Genomic DNA, 14,438 nt, shown 5'->3' on the forward strand with positions numbered 1-14,438 from the left:
ATGCCAATGCGTTCATGGCAGCGTCGTTGCGCTCTCAGCAAATGAGTGAAAATTATTTATAAATTTATAAAGTAATTTGAAAAGAAAATGTATTTACTTGTTTTATTTTGGTTAATGCTTGAGGAACTGGTGTATGTACAACAGATATCTGTTACAGAGACAAAGGAGGAGGATATTAAGAAGAACAAAGTTTAAAACAAAAACAAGCTTGAAACTACTTACATGTAAACACATCTTCGCTTGTATGTACATCTGCCAACGCCGCCATTTTATTAATTTTTTTCAAATAAATGAAGGTTGTTAACAGTGACGCAAAGAATTGTGGGCTATCTGCAGCAGCGAAGGATACACCTCATGCATCCTCCGAATTCCTGTGAAAGAAGGGCGCATTCGAAGGTCGCATTCAGAGTTTCCTACTTTCTTTTATGAAATGATACAGCCTCAATGATGTATGCAAACTTCGAATGCGACCTCCGGAGGATGCAGCCTTTGAAATGAGACACAGCTAGTGTTGGAGAGAGGTTCACTTCTCCCCTGCTTCAGACTTGCCTTGAGATCCTTAATTCTGTTGAATGTGAGAACTTGTGTGATGTTCTGCTGGGAGTTAGCCCATAAGTGTTACCTTTTCTTATTGTTGGCTACCGGAGTGTTGAGAGATCTTGAAATCTGTAGAATGTGAAAACTTGTGTGTTTTCCTGTTGAAAGTAAACTCTGCGTTTGTCTAGTATTGCTGTGATACAGCTAGTGAGATTCTACCCACGTTTATTTATTCGCTACAGTATATTAGGCATTATGTACAATTTTTGCAGTAAAATATCCAAAAACCACTAGGCCAGTGTTATACATTTTGTTCAGTTGAGTACTTATAATATCCCAAATGTTTCCAACTATTTGTAAATTGTGAGAAAATCGTGATTTTTTTTTTTTTTTTTTTTTTTTAAACCAAGGATCTGGGACGTGTCAGAGTAACAATGCACAGAGTAACATTATAACATCATTTTCAACAGAGTCAAATGTCTTTAGCTTTAAGCGATTGTATCTTTTTGTTTAATGGTTGGAAGCTGTAGGGAGTAGGTGACAATTTTTTTGTGCACTTAATGCTTAATACTGTTTTTAGTTAGTAAGGAAGTTCCCTCTATTAGTAAGCTGCTGCTTTGTTTGTTTTAGCTAGGCCCTCTCCATTTATTGCTTCCCTTTTCTTGTTTACATTTTTTTTTTTTTTTTTTTAACATTTATAGTATAAAGATGCAAAAATTTACATTTTAAATAAATGCTGTTCTTTTGAACTTTCTCTTTATCAGAGAATAATGAAAAAATGTATCACGGTTTCCACAAAAATATTAAGCAGCACAACTGCTTTCAACCGTGAATAAGAAAAAAAAAATGATTCTTGTACTAAATAAGCATATTAGAATGATTTCTGAAGGATCATTTCATGTGACACTTAAGACTGGAGTAATGACTGCTGAAATTCACGGTATGGTAGTGTGTATATAATGAATGAATATTTATTTTGAAAGGGACAGAGAAATTTGATTTCTCACCATATGACTGGTTTAAATGGGGGAAAAAACTCATTTAAAGATGTCACATCATAATCCTTTTTGCCATGACTGATAAATGTATTGTGGAAATAAATGTATATGTTGCCTGACACAAAACTGACAGGGTACATTCAATTAGTTGATGTAGTTATTTGTGCACACTCATTTTCCCTGTGCTTGTATGTATTTGTGTGTATGTGTGTGTGAGAGAGTGTGTGTGTTAATTAGCTTTAACACAGAATGATAGGCCATGTGTCTGTGCTGTACTCCTTTTTTTCTTTTTTTTTCCCCTTTTTTTTGTGGCCAGAATGGGATGCTTGACCTCTAGCTGAGGGCTGCGCTAATGGGCCAGTTGCACACAGCAGATGTATGCTGAGAGCATGTGTGCCAGTGTGGACTCTGTCCAGCTCGACAGCCGGGGAAAAATGACAATGCTAGTCACTGACATCATTTACGAGGCCATTAAACCTTCATTCCACTGTGATAATGACATGTGATGTAGCAAAGGACGAAGGCCTTTTTGACATGAAGCCTTGCTTTCTTTTAAACCTTTGACTTAACGTATATAGACCCTCTCAAGGACAGATGATAAACAGACAATGTCAGCCAGAACTAGATGGGTTAGCTAAAATAGGCAGAGTGCATTTTATGGCCAGGTTTCACAGACAGGGCTTAACTAAGCCAGGATTAAACCTTAGGTCAATTAGGGTATTTAAGTGGCTTTTATAAATGTACCCTAGAAAAAAACATTATTGGTGTGCATCTTGAGACAAAACAATAACACTGGCATATTTTAAGATAGTTACTTTCCATTGAAACAGCTCAAACATGCATTTTAGTCTAGGACTAGCTTAAGTCTTGTTGCGAAACTGGGGGTATGAGTTTTAACCTTAAAGGGTTAGTTCACCCAAAAATTCTGTCATTAATTACTCACACTCGTGCCGTTTTACACCCGTAAGACCTTCGTTGATCTTCGGGAAAAAAAAATTAAGATATTTTTGTTTAAATCTGATGGCTCCGTGAGGCCTACATAGGGAGCAATGACATTTCCTCTCTCAAGATCCATAAAGGTACTAAAAACACATTTAAATCAGTTCATGTGAGTACAGTGGTTCAATATTAATATTATAAAGCGACGAGAATATTTTTGGTGCGCCATAAAAACAAAATAACGAATTATTTAGTGATGGCCGATTTCAAAACACTGCTTCAGGAAGATTCGGAGCATATTGAATCAGCGTGTCGAATCATGATTCGAATCGCGTGTCAAACCGCTGAAATCACGTGAAACTGCGGATTCGACACGCTGATTCATAACGCTCCGAAGCTTCCTGAAGCAGTGTTTTGAAATCGGCCATCACCTCACTATCATAAATCTTATGAACTAAAAATCTTACTAACCTTTTCTGTGTAAAGCTATAGCCAATTTTATAACTTTGTTGCTATAACAATGCAAAGCCATTGACATTAAAATTCTGAAATGACTGTTTTAAACAGCTTTTCAGCTTAGATAATACAAAAAATGTTTTAACAATAATTAATGTAAGTGCTTTTATAATTGTAAGCTTCACATTTCTGCTTTTACAAAATGCTATTTCAGTCTTTCTACTTCAAACATTTCATGTTGAATTCAATGTGTTAATTGCCATTTCTTTGGAGTAATTTGTGAAATTTACTAGCAATTTCTGAGTGTAAATTGTTTCAAAGGAAATCATATACCATTTTTTTTTTTTTTTTCTTAGTGTGTTGAAATGCTGTTGAATCAGCTTGACTTGTATTGAACCCAAAATAATTCTGTAAGCCATGATCTAGAGAAGGGTTAAATCCACAAAATTGTGATAAGAATCTCTTGGTGGGCGACATGAGCAAAAAAACAGGGTAGATGTCTGAAATGAGTCAGTAATGTTCTCAGCCAGTTCTCTCCCCTCCTGTGGAGAGAGACCTTTGGTGAATATTGAATGATGCTAATGTCAGTCTGCCTCCAAAAGTCATTCTCATTTTCCATCGACCAAAGCAAGGAAAACAATTCTGGCCGACCAGCAGAGCAGGCAGTAATGAAGCAGGGACGACAAATTAGAGCTGAAATTAAATAAAGGAGATTACATAAAGCAAGGGCGTGGGAGCATGAAATTCTGCTGAAAGATTTAGTGTAGTGGAGAGAGGTAGAAAATATGAATGCAAAACTTTTATTTATTTATTTATTTAATAAATCTTATTCAAAAAGGCTACATTCAGACAGAAAATACAGTATATGACAATCATAAACAGTCTTTTGTTCACTTTCTTGAATTGGTTTTTCAGCATAAAGCCTGAATAGTGGCCAGCAATGATCCTATGAATGGACATTGAACAGAGTCTACCTTTATCACCATGGTAACATCTGAAGCCTGATGTAGAGCTGCTGGTTCAGGAAAGGAGAGAAGTCTCTTGAACAGTGCTGTGTTAGGGCTCATTAATTACAGCAAAAATCAGTTACGCCTGGCCAAGTCACACATCTGTTCAACACTCCTGCCTGCCTCTGTCTAATGCACCACTGATCACACAGAACACAAACCTTCACGTATAATGCTCCACTTATCATTCTCTCTCCTCTTTGTTGTCCACTTTCCCCTGTTTCAGTCTTTCAGTCTGAATGATCTTGATTTCCTTCTGTGCATTTATGGCCATGATTTACTAACATCACCAGATAAAGGACACTAATGTGTGTGCTCGCTTCACTGGCGTATTGGTGGCTGATTTGCAATATTTTATCAAGAGAAATGTCTCTTAATACTTTTCATCCTATTGATGATATTCATTATCTCAATATTAGTTTATGAAATTTCTCTAAAACGCTTAAATATATGAAAAATGACAAATGGCTGAGCCTTTAAAGGGATAGTTCACCCAAAAATAAAAATTCTGTCATCATTTACTCAGCCTCAAGTTGTTCTGTACACAAAGGAATATATTTGGAAGAATGTTTGTAACCAAGCAGATCTCGCCCCCCATTGACTATCATATTAGGAAAAAAAATACTATGGTAGTGAATGGGGGTGAGATATGCTTGGTTACAAACATTCTATCTCAAACAAATATCTTCCTTTGTGTACAGCAGAACAAAGAAATGTATACGGATTTGAAACAACTTGAGGGTGAGTAAATGATGACACAATTTTCATTTTTGGGTGAACTATCCCTTTAAAGTAAAACATTTTTAAGTGGTGATGCAAATGGATCGCTGTATCAAAACTTGACTCTTCCCTACTGAAGTTTAAATCAGAGACGCGATTGCAAAAATCTAATGACATGCTTTTTAGAAAACTTTATAAGCAAACAAAAAGCATAATTAAACTAATAATTAACTTAAAATCATTATGCTGTTGATAACGTCTCTTAATTTTATATCAGCAGTTCATTAATTGTAAATATTTTTAATAATCGAGGCATCGTTCAGGCCTAGTGGTAACGTATGATAATTTATGATGACATACATACAAACATTGTATATTGATATACAAACTTGTATATCAGAAATATTTACATATATTTTTTTTTTATTAAAACCACCTGGTATTTAGTAGTGGTTCAACGGATCACAAAACTCATGGTTCGGATCATATCAGGGTTATTAAGTCACGGTTCGGACCATTTTTCGGATCAGCACAAAAAAAAAAAAAAAAAATGGGGGGGTGGGGGGTAACTTTCCATTTATTACTTAGCCCACTTTAACTACTCCGATACCACAGCAGAAACTACTAGCCTAACTAATACATTATTAAAGGCAAGTGAACAGACTGTAAAAAGAACAAATACTGTACACCAATTCCAAGCATAGATAAATACATCATAAAGTTAAAAATAAAGTATAAGGTCTAACTGTAGTATTAATTTTCATGTACAGAAATGTAGTAATTAAATGTAAGATGACACTGTATAAATTTAATATAGATTAATCTTTGTTAAAGCTGTGTTATGTTGTTTGATTTACATGAAAGACAACAGCAGGTATTTATAGGTTGCTGTCACTTTAAGAGTAAGACCCCATGCACGCACACATCCGATAGATACACATCCGAATTCTCACCTTGTTCACTTAAGACATAACCGAATGTGTTTACGAGAATACTTGCCGAGAGGGGTATTTTGACTGACATAATGCGTGTATGTGTCCATCCAAGTGCATTTAGGACGCGAAAGAGAAATCAATTTGGAGTTTGCGAGCTATCTGTAACGCGCCTCTCTCTCTCTCTGTGTATGTGCGTCTGTGTGCACACCGATAACAGCGTGGCGTGCGATACCGAACTAAACCCTCTTTTGGCTCTTTTAGCGTTGGAATGGTTTTATGTCTATTTAATGTGTAGTTGTAATGTCTATTTAACTAGCAAGACAAAACACGTGCAAATGATAACCTTTCACTCTATTGCGGTTAAACTTGCAATTGATCCGCGAATCACATGCGTGCCGAACCGTGGGGCTTGATCCGTTTAACCACTAGTATTTAGTGATGATGCTGATGATATGAGAATCCTGAAAAAAATATATCATGGTTTCCACAAAAAATATTAAGCAGCACAACTGTTTTCAACATTAATAATAATAAGAAATGCTTTTTTAGCATCAAATCAGAATATTGTAACGAATGTTCTCTTCCACTGTTTGTTTTGGGTGAGTTTAGCATGTCTTAGTTCAGTTTCTTGTGTTTTGAGTCTGTTTCCTTGGTTTCTCATTGATTTGATTATGTTGTACACCTGATGCTTGTTTCATTGATTAGTTTGTGTATTTAAGCCCTGTGTTTTGTTTGGTTCAGTTGTCTGTTCTCACACGTGTATACCGGCTGTTTTGTTCATGTCTTTTGCCAGTCTTAAGGGCCTTTTAAACAACACAGATTTCACCTAAAAACTGAAAACTTTATGCGTTTTGACCATTCATTTATACGACAACTGTGTTTTGGGGGCCTGAAAATGCTAACTTTTGAAAACGTGTTCCAAAGTGCACGTTTTTGAAAACGATACTGTTATTGTCTGTGTAAACTACAAAAACGTGAATTTATGAAAACGGTGATGTCATGCGTGTGCGTATTATGTGTTCAGTCTATAGGCGTGTTTCTTTACAAAGTGACATCGCCAACTACTGGCCTTGCTGCATAATACAGCGTTTTTAGTCGTTTTCGCGGATCTGTGTGAATGGAAATCCTTTAGACAACATTGTCGTATGTACGCCAAAAACACAAAGGAAAATCTTTTTTAGTACATTGTTGTCATGTACTCTAAATGTACCCTTAGTGTCCTGAGTGTTTTGTTTTGAGTTTGTATTTTTATCTAATAAACGTAGCCTTGGTGAGCATAAGCCACTTACCAACCCCCCAAAATTTGAACAGTATACTGTACATGTATGCGTATTCATATGTATATGCATATGTACATACTTGAAGAGATGTATGCATCTCAAACACTTAATCCTTGATAGTAGACGTTAGTAGATCAGCCCTGATATATTTTCACCCTAACCATTAATGAATCAGGGTCTATGTTTTTCTCTCTCAGCTTTTCTGTCACCCCTCTCCCTGTAAGCTTTCAAAGAGAAAAGCTCCCTGGACAGCTGTCTCATATGAGAAGTGGAGAGCAGCCTAAGTTCATTTATACCCAAGTGGCACTTACTTGAAGCACTTCCTAAGACATATTTTAAATATGATTCTGTTGAGTGTTTGGGTGAAAATGAAAAGCTTTAGGTTTGTAATGTCTGCCTGCCGTTCTCTTGTTTAATACGCATACCAAATATCCCTCTGAAGACTTATACGCAAATTGTAGTAATATGTGCTGGTAAAGCTAACTATGTGGGGTATTTTTGCTTTACATGTCTGTTGAGAATTTTTATTTCCATCTGCTGCTTTCAACAAGAACAATAACAAGAACAGAAGGATTAGTATTATAATTTATGTAGTTCTTCAAAACTCGATGATAAATATAAGCTGAGTCCCTGCACGGATTTCTTGCGTTCTGTTTATAATATGATCATATGTTGATAATTAAGTCACTAATGTTTCCCAGCCTTTAAACAATTAAACGCATGGTACATACATGCATAGTAATGCTAAACTTAATTAAAAAAGGAGAGGAATGGATTAAGACTGAGAACTCCTTTAATAACTGTAATGAGGTTTAGAAGCACAGCCATCACCGCAGAACAGTACAGGACTAAAATAGCAAGCCCTTTTCACCAAAAGTCTGTTTGGTTTGCTCTTGGCAACACTGCTTAAATATGCTAAAAACAGCTGTCTAAAATTAAAAGTTGGGATTTTCTCACTGGCAGAGTCTGATTAACACTATTTCTCTCACAGCTGGGAGAGCTGATAAATCCTGTTTCTCCTATTAAATGTATGAGTTTTGGGACTCGTCCCTTTGACACAATGTTGATCTGTTGTTTTGCTCCTTTGCTACCTGCTGGATAAACATGTCACAGCAGTGAATTTACAATAAGGCGTGCAATTTTTTGGGGGGCTTTTATGTTTGATTTTACCATTTTAAAAAGGTCACAAATTACAGCATACATTGTAACATTGTTGGGGAAGTGGCCTAGTGGGTATTGAATGTGCTACGATGTGTTGCATGTGTGGGAGACCTGATTATGGGTCCAGCTCGGGTCTTTTCCCAGATTTTTCCTGTCTCCTTTTCTCACTCCTATAAATAAAAGCCAGAAAAAGACAGAAATGTTCTAATACTAGATACAAAACAAATTATAATGGAAAATAGTGCAATATGAGTAGATTAAAAAATTACAATAATCAAGCATTAAAATATTACATTTATTTTAATAAATAATCCATATATTGTTATTAAATCAGAGTACATTTTTTTGCCTTTTTTTTTTTTTTTTTTTTTTTTTTTTTTTTAGGTCTCTCGAAGTCATGAAATTATGTGAATCAGTAGAGTGTTACCCTTTGATCAATGTAAATAGCACAGGATGTCAATATCGGTGATGTCTAAAGGTATTTTCAAGAAATTCATTATCACTCTTGTCTTTACACATCTGTGAAAATGGAACACACATCTACAGTACAGTATGAGTTGAGTTGACTTTAAAAAAAGAGAAAATTCTTAGTGTGCACATTACAGCAATTATGATAGTGGTAGCTGGCTTATGATTGATGAAGGGGAGAATACATCCCTAAAAAATGTCAGAGAATGGCACAAGACCCTTCAGATGTATCAAAACTACTTATGATCATGGAAAATGACCCAAAATAGGAGTCTGTCAGGCAAGAAAGTATGTTTTTAAAAGCTTTTCTTTTTCACGTAACCCAAAAGAACAGCCAGTTCTCCGTGGTGTTATACGCATAAACCTCAATTTGTTTTTAAAGTTTATAATTTCTTTTATTTATTTATTTATTGTTAAATGGTAAGTGCATTCCAACTAAATGCACTACATTTTAAAAGTCCAAAAATATGTAAGGTTATGTGGAGGTAAATGTACAGCAAAATAAATAAATACTGGAAATTAATTGTGATTAATTACTTCAATCGTTTAAAAATATATATTTTTTTTTAAGTTATCGACGTATTATTATTTGGCCATGGCTAATAAATCAGTGCCAACAGGTAGAAGCACCACATCATTGGATGCGCACACAACAGAGATATGATCAGTTCCCCTCAAGGTTTCCTTCTCTGTCTCCACTTCTTCAATCTATGATTGTATTTGCTGCCATCCTCCATATCTGAAAATCTAGTATCCTCCACTCCAGAACTAATAAAGTTATATCTGTTCTGTAAAGACTGCTGACCTAAAGCTTGGCAATGTCAAAGCATCTACTAGTGGTGTTAAATTACCGTTACAGTGTTTCAACAGAACCCATATTGTTTCTTGTTGTATAATGGATAACCAGATACTGTTGAATAACAGAAACCCATAAAGACAGTTGTGTAACTAGTTTCATAACATTTAGCATGTCAGCACTTGTAATGTAAATGTAAAGTGAAGGTAGTACTAAAGGGAATTTAAAGGGTTAATTATGATTTTCATAATTTACTTTCATTTACATATATCAGTCAAACTGAGTAGTTCATAGTAATGTAAATGCAATATATACTGTACACCTCCAATGATAGCGTTATACAATTGTTTTCATGGAATACAAAATAATATTTTGTATTATGCAATTATTTTGTCATATTAGAATATAGAGAATAGATATTAGATATTATAAAAGATATATTATATTATAAAAGATTAAATTAAAATATTAAATATAATCAAAAATATTATTTATAAATTATGAAATAAATCAGTTAAGAAATATTACTTTAGTAATAATTGTACTGTAAAACAAAATTGCATAATAATATTATAAAATAAAATAACAATATATGTTTTATTATAAATATTATTATTATATTATTCTGTATTATTACACGGTTCTGTGGAATACTTGATTCTGATTGGTCAATCGCGCCATCCAGCGGAGTTATGTTATCACAACCGCTGAAAACAGATGTCACAGGCTCATCCGGGTTACTGAAGTCGGCAGCGTTATACGCTTGCTAAGAACGTTTTTTCTTCGTCGAAGTTTTGCGTTTGGTGAGCTAATAAAATATTAACTTAGTATAATCAATATTTTGTGTACAGTTATTTAATTATGTCATCCAGTATCGTGGACTCGCACTCTCTTGTTTCATACAAACGCAGCTGCTGCAATTTTGCGACTATTGTTTTGTACACTGTTGGATTATAAGATAACAAACAGGTACGATTTTAAAACAGTTTCATCTCAGATCAATATCTCTTATCCCCATAATTATTTATGTCGTGATATGCCGTTTAATAAGTGCTGTACCGTAACTGTACCATATCCCTTAAATGTCCATCTAGTTTGAAATTGCCGCGCTAGCAACTGCACTCTCCGCGGTAGCTTTGCGTTTAAAGAGCTAATAAAATATTTAGACTCGGATCAATATTTTGTGCCTAATTATTTACATATGTGGCAAGTAGCCATGTAATAAGCGGGATAATGTACACCCAGTCAGTTGTTATCTCAGAATAAACCCCTTCAGGCTGATACAAGTCCTGATCACCCTGTCGGGGTTTCTGAGATAACAACCGGCTGGACATTATTCCTTACTTATTATTCAACAGTAAACTTAGAATAGTAATATTAATTGTATTAATTATGTATTAATATTAATTTCTTTGCTTTCAATTGTTAAATCATAGAGCTTTTATTTTGGTGAAAACCCTCAAGGAGACCATAAGTTTCTCATTGTTTGAAACCCAATTTCTAAACAATTCTCGTTACAAATTGGGAAGACGTGAAGGATGTTCAATTTTTAAAATGCACATAAGCGACCTTACCGTCCATACTGAAAACACAGGTTAATGAGCTGCACACGTAAAAAATAAACACGTTCATTTTTACATGTTCACATGGACTACAAATGCGACTTGCACTGTAGAGCCTTACACTGTACAATCAACAGATGCAGAAATTTTGTACTAAGATGTTGTTAAACAAGTACATTTTAACCACAAGTAACCACTTTCTTGGAACCTATAGCACTTGAAAAGAGAAATTCGGCTAACGGCTCCCGTGGCATTATGGGATAGAGAAGTGTCTCCTGGTTGCACACTTCAGAATCTCAGCAGATGCAGTTCATCATCCGGGTATTGTTCACATACTGTGTCATGAATACTGAGTGTTTGGATATCCTACTTGTTTGACATACTCTTTTAGCATTCTGTGGAGCAGGGAAGTACGTTTCTTTGGACACAGGGAGAGCGAGAATGTCAGCTCTGAATGCTCGTCGTCTCTCGGGTTGGTTTGTGTCAATCCGTGAGGGAGCTGGTAAAGAACATTACCTTTTCATTGCCTCACTCTCTTTCCGCACCGCACCCTGACAAAACAGCTTCTTTCAAGAGAAGACATGTGACTTCAGGTGTCTGGCTGTGCGTTCAGGGACACTGTTAGTTTCACTCTGTGGTTTTCATGCATCGTCCCTAATCTGCAGAGAACAATCATTAGCAATTGATGTCGAGCTTTATAAATGGTTATGACTGTAGACTACATAAACCGTGCAATAAAAAGTTTGGCTAGAGTTGTTTCCTACATTAATGACCATTTAATGGTTCTCCTCCCACTTTCTCCAATTTGTATTCTGCTCACTGTATGTACTAGGTTTTTCCGCCCCTCCCACCCCTTCCTTCATCCCTTCGCTAAAACCCTCCCCCCTCTTTCTCCAACGCTCCACTTGTCTGTTGAATGGCAGCCTGATTTTTTTTTTTTTTTTTTTTTACACAGGCCCATTAAGCTCTGGAATTCCACTTTGCCAGTGAACCAAATCCCTGTCTCCTGTCTCTTCTGTCTTTCCCTATGGACCGTCCTGTGAATATACAAGATGGCTTGTGTCACTGCGCTGCCCTGCGCTCTCCGACGCAGAAACACTGCGGAACAGTCCGTCCACAGGCAGATCTCACAGCCTGTCATGTTGTGAACCCTTTGCTCTAGATGCCATTGCTTCCTGCTTTTCTTCTTCAAAATATCACTTTAATTAGTCCTAGTTCTTATCTTCTCCAGCAGAGGCTGTTTTATGTGCATATCTTTAATTAGGAACGTAAATGTTAAGCATAGGATAGAGCATAAAGTCATGGGGTGGATTGTTTTTTGTCCAGAGAATATTGTATATTTTATGTATTATTTAATTATAACAAATTATAACATGAGAAATATATATTTGTTAATTTCATTGGAGATTGAGAGAAGACTTACTGCAGAGTACTGCGACTATTTTTAGATGCAAATGTGAGTGAAATTCTTGCACTGTCAAGCCCTGCAAGCAGAATTGTAAATTCCACTTTATCTGTCTTCTGGGCAAATAGAAATACTGATAGGCATGTTCTGCTAATTCCTCCTGTGTTTATTTTTTTGTTTTTTTTTAGGTGACAATCTATTTTTGTGGCAGCACCTGCCGCTGTTTTAAGTGGGTGGTTCTTGGACAGAATAAACTACAAAATAGACCAGACTTTATGTAACACAACAAAGTGCGAGTTATGGTTACAGTTAGGGTCAGAGTTTTGGCTTACAGACGTGTGAGAGTGAAATCAATGAGAGCCTAGTGTGTCAGTATTAGAGATGTCACGGTGAGGAAATTTTCTCACAGTTTAATAAATTTGTGGCAAAAACCGCTTTTCAATGTGTGCTCGCTTTTTGCTTTCATTTTAGAATTTGTGGTCTTGATCAGGGGGTGGCGATGGTGCACCCCAGGAGTTGGTGCCCTACGCAGACTGCCTACGGAGTGGCGGTAGGGGGAGAGTGGGGTAAGATGAGCCATTTTTTACTTATGTGGTCCTCAAGATAATCAAAAGTGAGGTAGAAGTACAATGAAAGTATCTAAAGCAATTTCGGGATGTTTCCTGTCATTTTAAATGATCAGAATACATCTATGACAAAGGGTTCTAAAAATACGACTTAAAAAACTGTTCCTGTGGCTTATGGCGCTTTTCCACTGCATGGGACGGCTCGGTATGGAATGGTAAGGCTCGCTTAAATATACCACCTCGGTTGAGGTTTTAAGGCTAGCCGGACCGATACTAAATGTGACGTGTAAACACTGCAGATCGCTGATTGGTCAGAGAGAATCGTCATTACCAGCGTCATTGAATTTGAAACACGAGACACCAAGCACGCTAGATTTAAATAGTCAGTAAAAGCCACCGCAGTATCATTTGTTCGTGAAATGACTTGTTTAAAAGACTTTTTCGCACGCAAAAAAGGCTGTATCGTGGTCAGTAGATGAGGTTCAGACTCGTTGGTAGACGAGGAACAGATCCACGGCAGTAGAGGCGGCGCAACTATACGATCAGTCTACAATCCCACCCACTTCGAAGCGGTACTACCTGCAACGGAAAAGCAAACTGAAAGTAAAGCGAGCCGAGCCAAGTAGTACCATGCAGTGGAAAAGCACCATTAGTTTACCCCAGGTTAGGGGTAACTTGATTCAAGTTTAACTGAGCCAAGTTAAAATGCTGGCTCAATTTACCTCACAACATTTGGCACACTTTGCCCCATAGCTGCCATTTTGGAAAAAAGCTAAAACTGGCTAGCTTACCAGTTCAGGCTAATTTAGCTAAATGATTTGCATGGTTTTATGTTACTAAATCACCAATATGCATCATAAATATTTTTAGATGGGACAAATTTGCTTTGATGTAACAGCTATTACATCTGGTATGCTAAAATTTTACTTTGACAAGCCAAAAACAGTTTTTAAAGTAAATGGATGTCTTCCACTCCTCCCATGTGCTTCTCCTTTTTACAGTTTGGCAGAAATGATGGGTGGTTCCAAAATATGCGGTCACATGACAATAAAAGTGTACGGTTGCCAAGATACAGGGAGTGGGTCAACTTACCCACTAGCTCATCTTACCCCACTCTCCCCTTACTGACTGTACATTTCACAAGAAAAGATATTTGTCAATGACGCTAAGGATCTGCTGCACTGTGCAGCTCATGCTGTATAGAGCAGACGCTTTCATTTTATAATTGTAGCATCCATTATCCAACTAAAATAAATGGTTTTTATTTCTATAAAAAAAAAGCAAACGACACTGGTAACACCGACTACCGCAGCAAGCCAAATCAGTATATAGATGTTGGAGGACGTGGATTTAGATCCATTCAAGTCATTTTGGTTCTTTTCAACAGAACATCTCCTTTTGGCTCTTTCACACTCTGATACACAAATGAACTGATATACACATCAAAAGTGGGAGGCTTCCCTCCTGTGTATGACCTCTCCTCTTCTGTGGTCTTACCTCCCTCCTAGATATCAAAGACAGTGAACATCAGGAGATTTTTTTTTTTTTTTTTTTTTTTTTTTAATGTGTGTGTCTTTGATATTTTTGTAGCTTGGGTTGCAGCTGCAA

At 36.3% G+C, this 14,438-nt stretch overlaps 1 long non-coding RNA gene across 2 annotated transcripts in view; it reads left to right on the top strand.

Annotated features, from left to right (window-relative positions):
- Window positions 1–12,761, top strand: part of LOC127524212 (uncharacterized) — a 33,788-nt gene extending 21,027 nt beyond the window's left edge. Inside the window, exon 4 of one of the 2 annotated variants that reach the window (XR_007933019.1) lies at window positions 11,815–12,761. This is a non-coding gene — a long non-coding RNA (uncharacterized LOC127524212). The remainder of the gene's footprint in view (window positions 1–11,814) is intronic. The other variant, XR_007933018.1, reaches the window with a different exon arrangement.
- The last annotated feature ends 1,677 nt before the right edge of the window (window positions 12,762–14,438 follow it).

The sequence above is a fragment of the Ctenopharyngodon idella genome, chromosome 12 (genome assembly GCF_019924925.1).
Source record: "Ctenopharyngodon idella isolate HZGC_01 chromosome 12, HZGC01, whole genome shotgun sequence".
Classification (NCBI taxonomy): domain Eukaryota; kingdom Metazoa; phylum Chordata; class Actinopteri; order Cypriniformes; family Xenocyprididae; genus Ctenopharyngodon; species Ctenopharyngodon idella.